Source organism: Schistocerca serialis, unplaced genomic scaffold (assembly GCF_023864345.2).
Source record: "Schistocerca serialis cubense isolate TAMUIC-IGC-003099 unplaced genomic scaffold, iqSchSeri2.2 HiC_scaffold_1187, whole genome shotgun sequence".
NCBI classification, from domain to species: Eukaryota; Metazoa; Arthropoda; class Insecta; order Orthoptera; family Acrididae; genus Schistocerca; species Schistocerca serialis.
In genome coordinates this window covers 40,001-45,000 of record NW_026047389.1, presented here as the reverse complement: position 1 = coordinate 45,000, position 5,000 = coordinate 40,001, and the positions used below count along the sequence as shown (strand labels likewise).

Sequence of the window (5,000 nt, the reverse complement as noted above, 5' to 3'; positions counted from 1 at the left end):
AACGGGGTCCGCCTCGGGACGCACGAGCACGCACGAGGCGCGTCGCACGCCTTCAGCTCGCCCCACCGGCAGGACGTCCCACGATACATGCCAGTTAAACACCGACGGGCGGTGAACCAACAGCGTGGGACACAAATCCAACTACGAGCTTTTTAACCGCAACAACTTTAATATACGCTATTGGAGCTGGAATTACCGCGGCTGCTGGCACCAGACTTGCCCTCCAATAGATACTCGTTAAAGGATTTAAAGTGTACTCATTCCGATTACGGGGCCTCGGATGAGTCCCGTATCGTTATTTTTCGTCACTACCTCCCCGTGCCGGGAGTGGGTAATTTGCGCGCCTGCTGCCTTCCTTGGATGTGGTAGCCGTTTCTCAGGCTCCCTCTCCGGAATCGAACCCTGATTCCCCGTTACCCGTTACAACCATGGTAGGCGCAGAACCTACCATCGACAGTTGATAAGGCAGACATTTGAAAGATGCGTCGCCGGTACGAGGACCGTGCGATCAGCCCAAAGTTATTCAGAGTCACCAAGGCAAACGGACCGGACGAGCCGACCGATTGGTTTTGATCTAATAAAAGCGTCCCTTCCATCTCTGGTCGGGACTCTGTTTGCATGTATTAGCTCTAGAATTACCACAGTTATCCAAGTAACGTGGGTACGATCTAAGGAACCATAACTGATTTAATGAGCCATTCGCGGTTTCACCTTAATGCGGCTTGTACTGAGACATGCATGGCTTAATCTTTGAGACAAGCATATGACTACTGGCAGGATCAACCAGGGAGCTGCGTCAACTAGAGCTGAGCAGCCGGCCGCCCGGGAGTGTGTCCCGGGGGCCCGCGCGAACACGCAAGCGTCCGCTCAATTATTCTGCAAACAGGAGGAGGCTGAGCTCCCCTGCACCATACACCTCGAAACCCTCTCAGGTCCCGGCGGCGCGCAGCGCCGTCCTAAGTACTTGGTCGGGTTCGAGAGAGGCGCAATCGCCCGGGGTTTGGCGAGTAGACGCTTTAGGTGCGACCACCCGTGCTCCCAACTGAGCTTGCCGCTGCCGACAGAGGCCCGGGAGCGTGCTGTCGTGGCATTGCCGGCGGGAGACAACACGCGCCACCTACGGTGACCGGCAGCTCCAACGCCAGCGCCACAGAAGGACAAAAGCCCCACTTGGGTGCCGAAGCGAACTCTCCCAGCACAGCGCACGCGCCAACACGTCCGCACAGCTGCGATACAAACCACCTGCGAGAACCGCAGAGGCGACCGAGCAGCAGACGGCGTCGCGGCGCCGAGCGCCGGGCGGCGGCGCATCCTCAGCGCACACAGTCCTCAATCGGACCAGCACACTGCAGATGTCCACCGCGCTTCGCACCGGGCCCGCGAGGACCTACTTTGGCCGCACGGCGCCGCGTGCAGGGTGCGCCGGCGCGCAGCTGCGCCGCCTGCCGCCTCCGTCGGCCGGCGCGCCTGCCACTGGCCGCCCCCACCAGCCGGCTGTAGCGCGTGCGCCCACGCACCGCGCGGCCAGCACGCCGGGAGGCCCCCCCTCACCGGCCGGGGACGGTCCCACCCAGCCACCGCCGCGTATCGCTTCACACCCAGATGCCATTCACGTTCGTGGGCATGGTGGGTATCGCTGGAACAACCGGTTGGTAGCTCAACCGATCGTCGCCATCACTGATTCACCTCTAGCGAGAACAACCGCACCACAACGGTTTACCAGTTGTTCATTTGCGTAACGTCACCAGCAAACGTAGGCGTCCATCGCCATTTGCAAATTCAACGATTGTTGCATGCCTGTGTCAGGGGTCACGACACACTATGTCTGCCCACATACACGCAACAACATGTGCACGCTTCGCGAACACGTGGAAGGTGGCCCCCGTACGTATGCGATGTCCATTGCGCGAACGACTGTCAACCGGCCTCTGTCGCATGTCGCAGATGTGGAACGCAGTGCACCATGCTATCACGGTGTGTGAGAAGAGACGACTACGTCTGACAACACGCGCCACTACATCAACAGACGGCTCATGCTGATCGCCATCCAGGGCATACCACACTGCAATCCAGCTCTTATAGGGAGACGACACGTAGCTGAGTGCACAACATTTGGACCGCATGGTTCGCCGTTGTTGGCGCAGTCGTTGTACGGTCACATGTACCACGATGTATCATTCAGTACATGAGGACCAATGTGCAGTACAGTGTGTGATTTGGACGTACAACATCAGCGGACAGTTGACACAGGCCGTACCACAGCGTAGGCTAAGTGCTTCGCCATGCGAATGCCAATGAACAACTGCAAATGCCAATGAACAACTGCAAAGGGCATTGAGCATGTACGTCCTGCTGCCATCCACATTACAGTGTATAGCTGCAAGGTGTTTAACATGAAGCGATACACTGGGGACCGGGCAGTGCGAGTAGCAAACTATATTGCGGGGGTTGCAGTTAGGCAACACTACACTAATTTAACGCGTCGTATGACAATTACAGAGCAGGTTAAGGCCCAACGTGTGTTGGGTTAAGGCCCAACGTGTGTTGGGTTAAGGCCCAACGTGTGTTGGGTTAAGGCCCAACGTGTGTTGGGTTAAGGCCCAACGTGTGTTGGGTTAAGGCCCAACGTGTGTTGGGTTAAGGCCCAACGTGTGTTGGGTTAAGGCCCAACGTGTGTTGGGTTAAGGCCCAACGTGTGTTGGGTTAAGGCCCAACGTGTGTTGGGTTAAGGCCCAACGTGTGTTGGGTTAAGGCCCAACGTGTGTTGGGTTAAGGCCCAACGTGTGTTGGGTTAAGGCCCAACGTGTGTTGGGTTAAGGCCCAACGTGTGTTGGGTTAAGGCCCAACGTGTGTTGGGTTAAGGCCCAACGTGTGTTGGGTTAAGGCCCAACGTGTGTTGGGTTAAGGCCCAACATAGGTTGGGTTAAGGCCCAACATAGGTTGGGTTAAGGCCCAACATAGGTTGGGTTAAGGCGCAACATAGGTTGGGTTAAGGCGCAACATAGGTTGGGTTAAGGCGCAACATAGGTTGGGTTAAGGCGCAACATAGGTTGGGTTAAGGCGCAACATAGGTTGGGTTAAGGCGCAACATAGGTTGGGTTAAGGCGCAACATAGGTTGGGTTAAGGCGCAACATAGGTTGGGTTAAGGCGCAACATAGGTTAGGTTAAGGCGCAACATAGGTTAGGTTAAGGCGCAACATAGGTTAGGTTAAGGCGCAACATAGGTTAGGTTAAGGCGCAACATAGGTTAGGTTAAGGCGCAACATAGGTTAGGTTAAGGCGCAACATAGGTTAGGTTAAGGCGCAACATAGGTTAGGTTAAGGCGCAACATAGGTTAGGTTAAGGCGCAACATAGGTTAGGTTAAGGCGCAACATAGGTTAGGTTAAGGCGCAACATAGGTTAGGTTAAGGCGCAACATAGGTTAGGTTAAGGCGCAACATAGGTTAGGTTAAGGCGCAACATAGGTTAGGTTAAGGCGCAACATAGGTTAGGTTAAGGCGCAACATAGGTTAGGTTAAGGCGCAACATAGGTTAGGTTAAGGCGCAACATAGGTTAGGTTAAGGCGCAACATAGGTTAGGTTAAGGCGCAACATAGGTTAGGTTAAGCCGCAACATAGGTTAGGTTGAGGCACAATATAGGTTAGGTTGAGGTACCGTATAGGTTAGGTTAAGGTACAGTATAGTTTAGGTTAAGGTACAGTATAGTTTAGGTTAAGGTACAGTATAGTTTAGGTTAAGGTACAGTATAGTTTAGGTTAAGGTACAGTATAGTTTAGGTTAAGGTACAGTATAGTTTAGGTTAAGGTACACATTGTTGTATGGAAAGGTGTAATGGGGGGGGGGGGGGGGCGGCCGGTCGGTTTGTTGATTGTGATTATAGTAAGTGGATGCCTGCGGCATCATCTGATTTGCCACGTCAGGATGCACCTTTGGCTCATGACAGGCGGCGCTCCGATTCCATGCTTGTGGCAGACCTGTGTCTTTCATTCCTGCCATTGTTTGTGTGCTGTGAGAGGAGGCAGTATTGTGATGTTGGGTGCACCCCTGTGTAGGACATGTGTGGGTGTTGGTGGCTTAGCTGAGCAATGGTGGTTGTCGGGGGGGTGGGATATTCCGTTTTCTGAGTGGACCTCCCAGTCTGGTTATGACAGTGTGGATTGTCTCATGTGGCGGAGAGGATGCACTGGGTGTTGTTCCATGCTGGTGCTTACATATTGTCTGTGTGCGTGTTACAGGCGGAGAGTAGTGCGTGATAAGAGTGTGTGGCTGCCGTGTGGTTGTGATTGTGAGCAGAGTCTTTCAGCATGTATACGGACAGTTGTATATATTATCTGTATTCTGATGGGTCTATGTATTACTAATCAGCGCCGTGTATACGTTTAATCCGGTTCCAGTCGAAACTGTTGTATCTCTGTACATTAGTGACACGGCGAGCGCGCTATGTAGCTACTCGTCTCGGCAGCTTCCACCGGTGTATGGCAAATGATTATAAGCAATGAGTCGAGTCGTCAATACCGATAGTGTGACGTCACATGTCTGGGGTGGGGGACGCTGCGCCCTTCCGGTGGGTCATGGCCTAGAAAGACGCTCCCCACGCAGGGGGGCTTGGACTGTCATAAACTCTTCCGAGTAATATACTTGCCGTACGTTTTTGCGACTGCGAGTGCAACGCCCACCGGTACCGACATGGATGGAGCGCCTCCTAGCTGACCGCTCAGCATCGGCATTCGTACAGAGAGCAACGCGATCGCGTCTCTAGCTCGTAACTGGTACAGCTCGCAGCTCATGTATAGGGACAGCGGGAATGTCGCATATTGGACATAACTCTTCATGAAACGCAAGTTATAGGGGTGGATTGCACATTGCGACTGCGGGAAAAGTCCGCCGTTCATCCGCTGGAGTTGCGAGTTGGGCGGTTAGGGTGGGGCGCCGGTGGAGTGATTGCCGGTCGACGATTTCGTGCGGCAGAGGCGCTGGCGTTGGGGTGCTGTGGTCG

The 5,000-nt window shown here is 54.2% G+C and overlaps 1 non-coding gene across 1 annotated transcript in view; it reads right to left on the bottom strand.

The window, feature by feature from the left end:
* Positions 1 to 790, bottom strand: part of LOC126434389 (small subunit ribosomal RNA) — a 1,910-nt gene extending 1,120 nt beyond the window's left edge. The window contains exon 1 of the ribosomal RNA XR_007579188.1: positions 1 to 790. This exon is cut by the window's left edge and continues 1,120 nt beyond it. This is a non-coding gene — a ribosomal RNA (small subunit ribosomal RNA).
* Between the last annotated feature and the right edge of the window lie 4,210 nt (positions 791 to 5,000).